Here is a 16,841-nt window from a genome sequence, read left to right as displayed (position 1 = left end):
GATGTCAACTATGGTCTGTATGTTCGTGATGTCAGCTATGGTCTGTGTGTTAGTGATGTCAGCTATGGTCTGTATGTTCGTGATGTCAGCTATGGTCTGTATGTTCGTGATGTCAGCTATGGTCTGAATGTTCGTGATGTCAGCTATGGTCTGTATGTTAGTGATGTCACCTATGGTCTGTATGTTCGTGATGTCAGCTATGGTCTGTATGTTAGTGATGTCAGCTATGGTCTGTATGTTAGTGATGTCAGCTATGGTCTGTATGTTAGTGATGTCAGCTATTGTCTGTATGTTAGTGATGTCAGCTATGGTCTGTATGTTAGTGATGTCAGCTATGGTCTGTATGTTAGTGATGTCAGCTATGGTCTGTATGTTAGTGATGTCAGCTATGGTCTGTATGTTAGTGATGTCAGCTATGGTCTGTGTGTTAGTGATGTCAGCTATGGTCTGTATGTTAGTGATGTCAGCTATGGTCTGTATGTTAGTGATGTCAGCTATGGTCTGTGTGTTAGTGATGTCAGCTATGGTCTGTATGTTAGTGATGTCAGCTATGGTCTGTATGTTCGTGATGTCAGCTATGGTCTGTATGTTAGTGATGTCAGCTATGGTCTGTATGTTAGTGATGTCAGGTATGGTCTGTATGTTAGTGATGTCAGCTATGGTCTGTATGTTAGTGATGTCAGCTATGGTCTGTATGTTAGTGATGTCAGCTATGGTCTGTATGCTAGTGATGTCAGCTATGGTCTGTATGTTAGTGATGTCAGCTATGGTCTGTATGTTAGTGATGTCAGCTATGGTCTGTATGTTCGTGATGTCAACTATGGTCTGTATGTTCGTGATGTCAGCTATGGTCTGTGTTAGTGATGTCAGCTATGGTCTGTATGTTCGTGATGTCAGCTATGGTCTGTATGTTCGTGATGTCAGCTATGGTCTGAATGTTCGTGATGTCATCTATGGTCTGTATGTTCGTGATGTCAGCTATGGTCTGTATGTTCGTGATGTCAGCTATGGTCTGTATGTTAGTGATGTCAGCTATGGTCTGTATGTTCGTGATGTCAGCTATGGTCTGAATGTTCGTGATGTCAGCTATGGTCTGTATGTTCGTGATGTCAGCTATGGTCTGTATGTTCGTGATGTCAGCTATGGTCTGCATGTTCGTGATGTCAGCTATGGTCTGTATGTTAGTGATGTCAGCTATGGTCTGTATGTTCGTGATGTCAGCTATGGTCTGTATGTTAGTGATGTCAGCTATGGTCTGTATGTTAGTGATGTCAGCTATGGTCTGTATGTTAGTGATGTCAGCTATGGTCTGTATGTTAGTGATGTCAGCTATGGTCTGTATGTTAGTGATGTCAGCTATGGTCTGTATGTTAGTGATGTCAGCTATGGTCTGTATGTTAGTGATGTCAGCTATGGTCTGTATGTTAGTGATGTCAGCTATGGTCTGTATGTTAGTGATGTCAGCTATGGTCTGTATGTTAGTGATGTCAGCTATGGTCTGTGTGTTAGTGATGTCAGCTATGGTCTGTATGTTCGTGATGTCAGCTATGGTCTGTATGTTCGTGATGTCAGCTATGGTCTGTATGTCAGTGATGTCAGCTATGGTCTGTATGTCAGTGATGTCAGCTATGGTCTGTATACCTTGTACATGCACTGGTAGTAAATAAACATATCAAAATATTAAAAAATATATGACAGTCATGTTGCACTACTGTATGACAGTCATGATGCACTACTGTATGACAGTCATGTTGCACTACTGTATGACAGTCATGTTGCACTACTGTATGACAGTCATGTTGCACTACTGTATGACAGTCATGATGCACTACTGTATGACAGTCATGATGCACTACTGCATGACAGTCATGTTGCACTACTGTATGACAGTCATGTTGCACTACTGTATGACAGTCATGTTGCACTACTGTATGACAGTCATGTTGCACTACTGAATGACAGTCATGATGCACTACTGTATGACAGTCATGAGGCACTACTTTATGACAGTCATGTTGCACTACTGTATGACAGTCATGATGCACTACTGTATGACAGTCATGTTGCACTACTGTATGACAGTCATGTTGCACTACTGTATGACAGTCATGTTGCACTACTGTATGAAAGTCATGTTGCACTACTGAATGACAGTCATGATGCACTACTGTATGACAGTCATGATGCACTACTGTATGACAGTCATGATGCACTACTGTATGACAGTCATGATGCACTACTGTATGACAGTCATGTTGCACTACTGTATGACAGTCATGTTGCACTACTGTATGACAGTCATGTTGCACTACTGTATGACAGTCATGTTGCACTACTGAATGACAGTCATGTTGCACTACTGTATGACAGTCATGATGCACTACTGTATGACAGTCATGTTGCACTACTGTATGACAGTCATGTTGCACTACTGTATGACAGTCATGTTACACTACTGTATGACAGTCATGTTGCACTACTGTATGACAGTCATGATGCACTACTGTATGACAGTCATGTTACACTACTGTATGACAGTCATGATGCACTACTGTATGACAGTCATGTTACACTACTGTATGACAGTCATGATGCACTACTGTATGACAGTCATGATGCACTACTGTATGACAGTCATGTTACACTACTGTATGACAGTCATGTTGCACTACTGTATGACAGTCATGATGCACTACTGTATGACAGTCATGTTGCACTACTGTATGACAGTCATGATGCACTACTGTATGACAGTCATGATGCACTACTGTATGACAGTCATGTTGCATTACTGTATGACAGTCATGATGCACTACTGTATGACAGTCATGATGCACTACTGTATGACAGTCATGTTGCACTACTTTATGACAGTCATGATGCACTACTGTATGACAGTCATGTTGCACTACTGTATGACAGTCATGTTGCACTACTGTATGACAGTCATGATGCACTACTGTATGACAGTCTTGATGCACTACTGTATGACAGTCATGATGCACTACTGTATGACAGTCATGTTGCACTACTGTATGACAGTCATGATGCACTACTGCATGACAGTCATGATGCACTACTGTATGACAGTCATAATGCACTACTGTATGACAGTCATGTTGCACTACTGTATGACAGTCATGTTGCACTACTGTATGACAGTCATGTTGCACTACTGTATGACAGTCATGATGCACTACTGTATGACAGTCATGATGCACTACTGTATGACAGTCATGTTGCACTACTGTATGACAGTCATGTTGCACTACTGTATGACAGTCATGTTGCACTACTGTATGACCATCATGTAGCACTACTGTATGACAGTCATGTTGCACTACTCTATGACAGTCATGTTGCACTACTGTATGACAGTCATGATGCACTACTGTATGACAGTCATGTTGCAATACTGTATGACAGTCATGATGCACTACTGTATGACAGTCATGTTGCACTACTGTATGACAGTCATGATGTACTACTGTATGACAGTCATGTTGCACTACTATATGACAGTCATGATGCACTACTGTATGACAGTCATGATGCACTACTGTATGACAGTCATGATGCACTACTGTATGACAGTCATGTTGCACTACTGTATGACAGTCATGTTGCACTACTGTATGACAGTCATGTTGCACTACTGTATGACCGTCATGTAGCACTACTGTATGACAGTCATGTTGCACTACTGTATGACAGTCATGTTGCACTACTGTATGACAGTCATGATGCACTACTGTATGACAGTCATGTTGCAATACTGTATGACAGTCATGTTGCAATACTGTATGACAGTCATGATGCACTACTGTATGACAGTCATGTTGCACTACTGTATGACAGTCATGATGTACTACTGTATGACAGTCATGTTGCACTACTATATGACAGTCATGATGCACTACTGTATGACAGTCATGATGCACTACTGTATGACAGTCATAATGCACTACTGTATGACAGTCATGTTGCACTACTGTATGACAGTCATGTTGCACTACTGTATGACAGTCATGTTGCACTACTGTATGACCGTCATGTAGCACTACTGTATGACAGTCATGTTGCACTACTGTATGACAGTCATGTTGCACTACTGTATGACAGTCATGATGCACTACTGTATGACAGTCATGTTGCAATACTGTATGACAGTCATGATGCACTACTGTATGACAGTCATGTTGCACTACTGTATGACAGTCATGATGCACTACTGTATGACAGTCATGTTGCACTACTGTATGACAGTCATGATGCACTACTGTATGACAGTCATGATGCACTACTGTATGACAGTCATGATGCGCTATTGTATGACAGTCATGTTAAACTACTCTTTGACAGTCATGTTGCACTACTGTATGACAGTCATGTTACACTACTGTATGACAGTCATGTTACACTACTGTATGACAGTCATCATGCACTACTGTATGACAGTCATGATGCACTACTCTATGACAGTCATGTTGCACTACTGTATGACAGTCATGATGCACTACTGTATGACAGTCATGATGCACTACTGTATGACAGTCATGATGTGCTACTGTATGACAGTCATGTTGCACTACTCTATGACAGTCATGTTGCACTACTGTATGAGAGTCATGTTACACTACTGTATGACAGTCATGTTACATTACTGTGTGACAGTCATGTTGCACTACTGTATGACAGTCATGATGCACTACTGTATGGCAGTCATGTTACACTACTGTATGACAGTCATGTTGCACTACTGTATGACAGTCATGATGCACTTCTGCATGACAGTCATGATGCACTACTGTATGACAGTCATGTTGCACTACTGTATGACAGTGATGATGCACTAATGTATGACAGTCATGTTGCACTACTGTATGACAGTCATGTTGAACTACTGTATGACAGTCATGTTGCACTACTGTATGACAGTCATGTTGCACTACTGTATGACAGTCATGATGCACTACTGTATGAGAGTCATGTTGCACTACTGTATGACAGTCATGTTGCACTACTGTATGACAGTCATCATGCACTACTGTATGACAGTCATGATGCACTACTGTATGACAGTCATGTTACACTACTGTATGACAGTCATGTTGCACTACTGTATGACAGTCATGATGCACTACTGTATGACAGTCATGTTACACTACTGTACGACAGTCATGTTGCACTACTGTATGACAGTCATGTTGCACTACTGTATGACAGTCATGTTGCACTACAGTATGACAGTCATGTTGCACTACTGTATGACAGTCATGTTGCACTACTGTACGACAGTCATGATGCACTTCTGTATGACAGTCATGATGTACTACTGTATGACAGTCATGTTGCACTACTGTATGACAGTCATGATGCACTACTGTATGACAGTCATGATGCACTACTGTATGACAGTCATGATGCGCTACTGTATGACAGTCATGTTACACTACTCTATGACAGTCATGTTGCACTACTGTATGACAGTCATGTTACACTACTGTATGACAGTCATGTTACACTACTGTATGACAGTCATGATGCACTACTGTATGACAGTCATGATGCACTACTCTATGACAGTCATGTTGCACTACTGTATGACAGTCATGATGCACTACTGTATGACAGTCATGATGCACTACTGTATGACAGTCATGATGTGCTACTGTATGACAGTCATGTTGCACTACTCTATGACAGTCATGTTGCACTACTGTATGAGAGTCATGTTACACTACTGTATGACAGTCATGTTACATTACTGTGTGACAGTCATGTTGCACTACTGTATGACAGTCATGATGCACTACTGTATGGCAGTCATGTTACACTACTGTATGACAGTCATGTTGCACTACTGTATGACAGTCATGATGCACTTCTGCATGACAGTCATGATGCACTACTGTATGACAGTCATGTTGCACTACTGTATGACAGTGATGATGCACTAATGTATGACAGTCATGTTGCACTACTGTATGACAGTCATGTTGCACTACTGTATGACAGTCATGTTGCACTACTGTATGACAGTCATGTTGCACTACTGTATGACAGTCATGATGCACTACTGTATGACAGTCATGTTGCACTACTGTATGACAGTCATGTTGCACTACTGTATGACAGTCATCATGCACTACTGTATGACAGTCATGATGCACTACTGTATGACAGTCATGTTACACTACTGTATGACAGTCATGTTGCACTACTGTATGACAGTCATGATGCACTACTGTATGACAGTCATGTTACACTACTGTACGACAGTCATGTTGCACTACTGTATGACAGTCATGTTGCACTACTGTATGACAGTCATGTTGCACTACAGTATGACAGTCATGTTGCACTACAGTATGACAGTCATGTTGCACTACTGTACGACAGTCATGATGCACTTCTGTATGACAGTCATGTTACACTACTGTATGACAGTCATGATGCACTACTGTATGACAGTCATGATGCACTACTCTATGACAGTCATGTTGCACTACTGTATGACAGTCATGATGCACTACTGTATGACAGTCATGATGCACTACTGTATGACAGTCATGATGCACTACAGTATGACAGTCATGATGCACTACTGTATGACAGTCATGTTGCACTACTGTATGACAGTCATGTTGCACTACTGTATGACAGTCATGTTACACTACTGTGTGACAGTCATGTTGCACTACTGTATGACAGTCATGATGCACTACTGTATGACAGACACGATGCACTACTGTATGATAGTCATGATGCACTACTGTATGACAATCATGATGCACTACTGTATGACAGTCATGTTGCACTACTGTATGACAGTCATGTTGCACTACTGTATGACAGTCATGTTGCACTACTGTATGACAGTCATGTTGCACTACTGTATGACAGTCATGATGCACTACTGTATGACAGTCATGTTGCACTACTGTATGACAGTCATGATGCACTACTGTATGACAGTCATGTTACACTGCTGTATGACAGTCATGTTGCACTACTGTATGACAGTCATGATGCACTACTGTATGACAGTCATGATGCACTACTGTATGACAGTCATGATGCACTACTGTATGACAGTCATGATGCACTACTGTATGACAGTCATGTTGCTCTACTGCATGACAGTCATGATGCACTACTGTATGACAGTCATGATGCACTACTGCATGACAGTCATGATGCACTACTGTATGACAGTCATGATGCACTACTGTATGACAGTCATGTTGCACTACTGTATGACAGTCATGTTGCACTACTGTATGACAGTCATGTTGCACTACTGTATGACAGTCATGTTGCACTAAAGTATGACAGTCATGATGCACTACTGTATGACAGTCATGATGCACTACTGTCTGACAGTCATGATGCACTAATGTATGACAGTCATGATGCACTATTGTATGACAGTCATGTTACACTACTGTATGACAGTCATGTTGCACTACTGTATGACAGTCATGTTGCACTACTGTATGACAGTCATGTTACACTACTGTGTGACAGTCATGTTGCACTACTGTATGACATTCATGATGCACTACTGTATGACAGTCATGTTACACTACTGTATGACAGTCATGTTGCACTACTGTATGACAGTCATGATGTACTACTGTATGACAGTCATGTTACACTACTGTATGACAGTCATGTTGCACTACTGTATGACAGTCATGATGCACTACTGTATGACAGTCATGTTACACTACTGTATGACAGTCATGTTGCACTACTGTATGACAGTCATGATGCACTACTGTATGACAGTCATGTTACACTACTGTACGACAGTCATGTTGCACTACTGTATGACAGTCATGTTGCACTACTGTATGACAGTCATGTTGCACTACAGTATGACAGTCATGTTGCACTACTGTATGACAGTCATGTTGCACTACTGTACGACAGTCATGATGCACTTCTGTATGACAGTCATGTTACACTACTGTATGACAGTCATGATGCACTACTGTATGACAGTCATGATGCACTACTCTATGACAGTCATGTTGCACTACTGTATGACAGTCATGATGCACTACTGTATGACAGTCATGATGCACTACTGTATGACAGTCATGATGTGCTACTGTATGACAGTCATGTTGCACTACTCTATGACAGTCATGTTGCACTACTGTATGACAGTCATGTTACACTACTGTATGACAGTCATGTTACATTACTGTGTGACAGTCATGTTGCACTACTGTATGACAGTCATGATGCACTACTGTATGGCAGTCATGTTACACTACTGTATGACAGTCATGTTGCACTACTGTATGACAGTCATGATGCACTTCTGCATGACAGTCATGATGCACTACTGTATGACAGTCATGTTGCACTACTGTATGACAGTGATGATGCACTAATGTATGACAGTCATGTTGCACTACTATATGACAGTCATGTTGAACTACTGTATGACAGTCATGTTGCACTACTGTATGACAGTCATGTTGCACTACTGTATGACAGTCATGATGCACTACTGTATGACAGTCATGATGCACTACTGTATGACAGTCATGTTACACTGCTGTATGACAGTCATGTTGCACTACTGTATGACAGTCATGATGCACTACTGTATGACAGTCATGATGCACTACTGTATGACAGTCATGATGCACTACTGTATGACAGTCATGATGCACTACTGTATGACAGTCATGTTGCTCTACTGCATGACAGTCATGATGCACTACTGTATGACAGCCATGATACATTACTGTATGACAGTCATGATGCACTACTGTATGACAGTCATGATGCACTACTGCATGACAGTCATGATGCACTACTGTATGACAGTCATGATGCACTACTGTATGACAGTCATGTTGCACTACTGTATGACAGTCATGTTGCACTACTGTATGACAGTCATGTTGCACTACTGTATGACAGTCATGTTGCACTAAAGTATGACAGTCATGATGCACTACTGTATGACAGTCATGATGCACTGCTGTCTGACAGTCATGATGCACTAATGTATGACAGTCATGATGCACTATTGTATGACAGTCATGTTACACTACTGTATGACAGTCATGTTGCACTACTGTATGACAGTCATGTTGCACTACTGTATGACAGTCATGTTACACTACTGTGTGACAGTCATGTTGCACTACTGTATGACAGTCATGATGCACTACTGTATGACAGTCATGTTACACTACTGTATGACAGTCATGTTGCACTACTGTATGACAGTTATGATGCACTACTGTATGACAGTCATGTTGCACTACTGTATGACAGTCATGTTACACTACTGTATGACAGTCATGTTGCACTACTGTATGACAGTCATGTTGCACTACAGTATGACAGTCATGTTGCACTACTGTATGACAGTCATGTTGCACTACAGTATGACAGTCATGATGCACTACTGTATGACAGTCATGTTGCACTACTTATGACAGTCGTGATGCACTACTGTACGACAGTCATGTTGCACTACTGTATGACAGTCATGTTGCACTACTGTATGACAGTCATGTTGCACTACTTATGACAGTCATGATGCACTACTGTACGACAGTCATGTTGCACTACTGTATGACAGTCATGTTGCACTACTGTATGACAGTCATGATGCACTACTGTATGACAGTCATGATGCACTACTGTATGACAGTCATGATGCTCTACTGTATGACAGTCATGTTGCACTACTTATGACAGTCATGTTGCACTACTGTATGACAGTCATGTTGCACTACTGTATGACAGTCATGATGCACTACTGTATGACAGTCATGTTACACTACTGTATGACAGTCATGTTGCACTACTGTATGACAGTCATGATGCACTACTGTATGACAGTCATGTTACACTACTGTACGACAGTCATGTTGCACTACTGTATGACAGTCATGTTGCACTACTGTATGACAGTCATGTTGCACTACAGTATGACAGTCATGTTGCACTACAGTATGACAGTCATGTTGCACTACTGTACGACAGTCATGATGCACTACTGTATGACAGTCATGTTACACTACTGTATGACAGTCATGTTGCACTACAGTATGACAGTCATGTTGCACTACTGTATGACAGTCATGTTGCACTACAGTATGACAGTCATGATGCACTACTGTATGACAGTCATGATGCACTACTTATGACAGTCGTGATGCACTACTGTACGACAGTCATGTTGCACTACTGTATGACAGTCATGTTGCACTACTGTATGACAGTCATGTTGCACTACTTATGACAGTCATGATGCACTACTGTACGACAGTCATGTTGCACTACTGTATGAGTCATGTTGCACTACTGTATGACAGTCATGATGCACTACTGTATGACAGTCATGATGCTCTACTGTATGACAGTCATGATGCACTACTTATGACAGTCATGTTGCACTACTGTATGACAGTCATGATGCACTACTGTATGACAGTCATGATGCTCTACTGTATGACAGTCATGTTGCACTACTTATGACAGTCATGTTGCACTACTGTATGACAGTCATGTTGCACTACTGTATGACAGTCATGTTGCACTACTGTATGACAGTCATGATGCACTACTGTATGACAGTCATGATGCACTACTGTATGACAATCATGTTGCACTACTGTATGACAGTCATGTTGCACTACTGTATGACAGTCATGTTGCACTACTGTATGACAGTCATGATGCTCTACTGTATGACAGTCATGATGCATTACTGTATGACAGTCATGATGCATTACTGTATGACAGTCATGTTGCACTACTGTATGACAGTCATGATGCTCTACTGTATGACAGTCATGATGCTCTACTGTATGACAGTCATGATGCATTACTGTATGACAGTCATGAAGTAACAGCGGCATACTGGCAGTGACAAAAGATTTAAACAGTGACAACTAGATTCAAGCAGTGATAACTGCATTCTAGCAGTGATAACTGCATTCTGGCAGTGACAGCTGGATTCTGGCAGTGACAGCTGGATTTTTTCTGACAGAAAGAGCTAAATTCTGGCAGTGACAACTGGATACTGGCAGTGACAACTGGATTAAGGCAGTGATACCGAGGGTGACTGTGACACTAGCAGTGAGAGCAGTGCTGAGCAACACTCATTAAGGCTGAGTCAGTCTCAGGGATTTGTAAACAATCTCAAGGTAGACTATTGTGCAGTGGAGGGTGAGGGAGATGATGGGTGAGGGAGATGATGGGTGAGGGAGATGATGGGTGAGGGAGATGATGGGTGAGGGAGATGTTGGGTGAGGGAGATGATATGTGAGGGAGATGATGGGTGAGGGAGATGATGGGTGACGGAGATGATGGGTGAAGGAGGTGATGGGTGAGGGAGGTGATGGGTGAGGGAGATGATGGGTGAGGGAGCTGATGGGTGAGGGAGATGATGGGTGAGGTAGTTGATGGGTGATGGAGTTGTTGGGTGAGGGAGATGATGGGTGAGGGAGGTGATGGGTGAGGGAGGTGATTGGTGAGGGAGGTGATGGGTGAGGGAGATGATGGGTGAGGGAGATGATGGGTGAGGGAGGTGATGGGTGAGGGAGATGATGGGTGAGGGAGATGATGGGTGAGGGAGGTGATGGGTGAGGGAGGTGATGGGTGAGGGAGATGATGGGTGAGGGAGGTGATGGGTGAGGGAGATGATGGGTGAGGGAGATGATGGGTGAGGGAGATGATGGGTGAGGAAAATGATGGGTGAGGGAGGTGATGGGTGAGAGAGGTGATGGGTGAGGGAGATGATGGGTGAGGGAGATGATGGGTGAGGGAGATGATGGGTGAGGGAGGTGATGGGTGAGGGAGATGATGGGTGAGGGAGGTGATGGGTGAGGGAGATGATGGGTGAGGGAGATGATGGGTGAGGGAGATGATGGGTGAGGGAGATGATGGGTGAGGGAGGTGATGGGTGAGGGAGATGATGGGTGAGGGAGGTGATGGGTGAGGGAGATGATGGGTGAGGGAGATGATGGGTGAGGGAGGTGATGGGTGAGGGAGATGATGGGTGAGGGAGGTGATGGGTGAGGGAGGTGATGGGTGAGGGAGGTGATGGGTGAGGGAGATGATGGGTGAGGGAGGTGATGGGTGAGGGAGATGATGGGTGAGGGAGATGATGGGTGAGGAAGATGATGGGTGAGGGAGGTGATGGGTGAGGGAGGTGATGGGTGAGGGAGATGATGGGTGAGGGAGATGATGGGTGAGGGAGGTGATGGGTGAGGGAGATGATGGGTGAGGGAGGTGATGGGTGAGGGAGATGTTGGGTGAGGGAGATGATGGGTGAGGGAGGTGATGGGTGAGGGAGGTGATTGGTGAGGGAGGTGATGGGTGAGGGAGATGATGGGTGAGGGAGATGGATGAGGGAGGTGATGGGTGAGGGAGATGATGGGTGAGGGAGGTGATGGGTGAGGGAGGTTATGGGTGAGGGAGGTGATGGGTGAGGGAGATGATGGGTGAAGGGAGGTGATGGGTAAGGGAGATGATGGGTGAGGGAGATGATGGGTGAGGGAGATGATGGGTGAGGGAGATGATGGGTGAGGGAGGTGATGGGTGAGGGAGGTGATGGGTGAGGGAGATGATGGGTGAGGGAGATGATGGGTGAGGGAGGTGATGGGTGAGGGAGGTGATGGGTGAGGGAGATGATGGGTGAGGAACATGATGGGTGAGGGAGATGATGGGTGGGGGAGGTGATGGGTGAGGGAGATAATGGGTGAGGGAGATGATGGGTGAGGGAGGTGAGGGGTGATGGGTGAGGGAGGTGATGGGTGAGGGAGGTGATGGGTGAGGGAGATGATGGGTGAGGGAGATGATGGGTGAGGGAGGTGATGGGTGAGGGAGATGATGGGTGAGGGAGGTGATGGGTGAGGGAGGTGATGGGTGAGGGAAGTGATGGGTGAGGGAGATGATGGGTGAGGGAGGTGATGGGTGAGGGAGATGATGGGTGAGGGAGATGATGGGTGAGGGAGATGATGGGTGAGGAAGATGATGGGTGAGGGAGGTGATGGGTGAGGGAGGTGATGGGTGAGGGAGATGATGGGTGAGGGAGATGATGGGTGAGGGAGATAATGGGTGAGGGAGGTGACGGGTGACGGAGATGATGGGTGAGGGAGGTGATGGGTGAGGGAGATGATGGGTGAGGGAGATGATGGGTGAGGGAGATGATGGGTGAGGAAGATGATGGGTGAGGGAGGTGATATGTGACGGAGGTGATGGGTGAGGGAGATGATGGGTGAGGGAGATGATGGGTGAGGAAGATGATGGGTGAGGGAGGTGATGGGTGATTGAGGTGATGGGTGAGGGAGATGTTGGGTGAGGGAGATGATGGGTGAGGGAGGTGATGGGTGAGGGAGATGATGGGTGAGGGAGATGATGGGTGAGGAAGATGATGGGTGAGGGAGGTGATATGTGAGGGAGGTGATGGGTGAGGGAGATGATGGGTGAGGGAGATGATGGGTGAGGAAGATGATGGGTGAGGGAGGTGATGGGTGATTGAGGTGATGGGTGAGGGAGATGATGGGTGAGGGAGATGATGGGTGAGGGAGATGATGGGTGAGGGAGGTGACGGGTGACGGAGATGATGGGTGAGGGAGGTGATGGGTGAGGGAGATGATGGGTGAGGGAGATGATGGGTGAGGGAGATGATGGGTGAGGAAGATGATGGGTGAGGGAGGTGATATGTGAGGGAGGTGATGGGTGAGGGAGATGATGGGTGAGGGAGATGATGGGTGAGGAAGATGATGGGTGAGGGAGGTGATGGGTGATTGAGGTGATGGGTGAGGGAGATGTTGGGTGAGGGAGATGATGGGTGAGGGAGGTGATGGGTGAGGGAGATGATGGGTGAGGGAGATGATGGGTGAGGAAGATGATGGGTGAGGGAGGTGATATGTGAGGGAGGTGATGGGTGAGGGAGATGATGGGTGAGGGAGATGATGGGTGAGGAAGATGATGGGTGAGGGAGGTGATGGGTGATTGAGGTGATGGGTGAGGGAGATGATGGGTGAGGGAGGTGATGGGTGAGGGAGATGATGGGTGAGGAAGATGATGGGTGAGGGAGGTGATGGGTGAGGGAGGTGATGGGTGAGGGAGATGATGGGTGAGGGAGATGATGGGTGAGGAAGATGATGGGTGAGGGAGATGATGGGTGAGGGAGGTGATGGGTAAGGGAGATGATGGGTGAGGGAGGTAATGGGTGAGGGAGCTGATGGGTGAGGGAGGTGATGGGTGTGGGAGGTGATGGGTGAGGGAGGTGATGGGTGAGGGAGATGATGGGTGAGGGAGATGATGGGTGAGGGAGATGATGGGTGAGGGAGATGATGGGTGAGGGAGGTGATGGGTGAGGAAGATGATGGGTGAGGGAGGTGATGGGTGAGGGAGGTGATGGGTGAGGGAGATGATGGGTGAGGGAGATGATGGGTGAGGGAAATGATGGGTGAGGGAGAAGATGGGTGAAGGAGATGATGGGTGAGGGAGATGATGGGTGAGGGAGATGATGGGTGAGGGAGATGATGGGTGAGGGAGGTGATGGGTGAGGGAGGTGATGGGTGAGGGAGATTATGGGTGAGGGAGATGATGGGTGAGGGAGGTGATGGGTGAGGGAGGTGATGGGTGAGGGAGGTGATGGGTGAGGGAGGTGATGGGTGAGGGAGGTGATGGGTGAGGGAGATGATGGGTGAGGGAGATGATGGGTGAGGGAGATGATGGGTGAGGGAGATGATGGGTGAGGGAGGTGATGGGTGAGGGAGATGATGGGTGAGGGAGATGATGGGTGAGGGAGATGATGGGTGAGGGAGGTGATGGGTGAGGGAGATGATGGGTGAGGGAGATGATGGGTGAGGGAAATGATGAGTGAGGGAAATGATGGGTGAGGGAGAGGATGGGTGAAGGAGATGATGGGTGAGGGAGATGATGGGTGAGGGAGGTGATGGGTGAGGGAGGTGATGGGTGAGGGAGATGATGGGTGAGGGAGATGATGGGTGAGGGAAATGATGGGTGAGGGAGAAAATGGGTGAAGGAGATGATGGGTGAGGGAGATGATGGGTGAGGGAGATGATGGGTGAGGGAGATGATGGGTGAGGGAGATGTTGGGTGAGGGAGATGTTGGGAGAGGGAGATGATGGGTGAGGGAGGTGATGGGTGAGGGAGATGATGGGTGAGGGAGATGATGGGTGAGGGAGATGATGGGTGAGAAAGATGATGGGTGAGGGAGATGATGGGTGAGGGAGGTGATGGGTGAGGGAGATGATGGGTGAGGGAGATGATGGGTGAGGGAGATGATGGGTGAGGGAGATGATGGGTGAGGGAGATGATGGGTGAGGGAGATGATGGGTGAGGGAGATGATGGGTGAGGGAGATGATGGGTGAGGGAGATGATGGGTGAGGGAGATGATGGGTGAGGGAGATGATGGGTGAGGGAGATGATGGGTGAGGGAGTTGATGGGTGAGGGAGATGATGGGTGAGGGAGATGATGGGTGAGGGAGATGATGGGTGAGGGAGGTGATGGGTGAGGGAGATGATGGGTGAGGGAGATGATGGGTGAGGGAAATGACAGTTGAGGGAAATGATGGGTGAGGGAGAAGATGGGTGAAGGAGATGATGGGTGAGGGAGATGATGGGTGAGGGAGGTGATGGGTGAGGGAGGTGATGGGTGAGGGAGATGATGGGTGAGGGAGATGATGGGTGAGAGAAATGATGGGTTAGGGAGAAGATGGGTGAAGGAGATGATGGGTGCGGGAGATGATGGGTGAGGGAGATGATGGGTGAGGGAGATGATGGGTGAGGGAGATGTTGGGTGAGGGAGATGTTGGGAGAGGGAGATGATGGGTGTGGGAGGTGATGGGTGAGGGAAATGACAGTGGGTGAGGGAGATGACAGTGGGTGAGGGAGATGAGAGTGTGGGTGAGGGAGATGATAGTGGGTGAGGGAGATGATAGTGGGTGAGGGAGATGATAGTGGGTGAGGGAGATGATAGTGTGTGAGGGAGATGATAGTGGGTGAGGGAGATACTGGGTGAGGGAGATGGTGGGTGAGAGAGATGTTGGGTGAGGGAGATGATGGGTGAGGGAGATGATGGGTGAGAGAGATGATTAGTGAGGGAGATGTTGGGTGAGGGAGATGATGGGTAAGGGAGATGTTGGGTGAGGGAGATGTTGGGTGAGATAGATGATGGGTGAGGGAGATGATGGGTGAGGGAGGTGATGGGTGAGGGAGATGATGGGTGAGGGAGATGATGGGTGAGGGAAATGATGGGTGAGGGAGAAGATGGGTGAAGGAGATGATGGGTGAGGGAGATGATGGGTGAGTGAGATGATGGGTGAGGGAGATGTTTGGTGAGGGAGATGTTGCGAGAGGGAGATGATGGGTGAGGGAGGTGACGGGTGAGGGAGATGATGGGTGAGGGAGATGATGGGTGAGGGAGATGATGGGTGAGAAAGATGATGGGTGAGGGAGATGATGGGTGAGGGAGGTGATGGGTGAGGGAGATGATGGGTGAGAGAGATGATGGGTGAGGTAGATGATGGGTGAGGGAGATGATGGGTGAGGGAGATGTTGGGTGAGTGAGATGATGGGTGAGGGAGATGATGGGTGAGGGAGATGGTGGGTGAGGGAGATGCTGGGTGAGGGAGATGATGGGTGAGGGAGATACTGGGTGAGGGAGATGTTGGATGAGGGGGACGATGGGTGAGGGAGATGATGGGTGAGGGAGATGATGGGTGAGGGAGATGATGGGTGAGGGAGATGTTGGGTGAGGGAGATGTTGGGTGACGGAGATGATGGGTGAGGGAGATGATGGGTGAGGGAGATGATT

Source organism: Cherax quadricarinatus, chromosome 9, assembly GCF_038502225.1.
Source record: "Cherax quadricarinatus isolate ZL_2023a chromosome 9, ASM3850222v1, whole genome shotgun sequence".
Lineage (NCBI taxonomy): Eukaryota > Metazoa > Arthropoda > Malacostraca > Decapoda > Parastacidae > Cherax > Cherax quadricarinatus.
The sequence above is the reverse complement of the archived record's forward strand: the minus strand, read 5'-3'. Positions refer to the sequence as shown.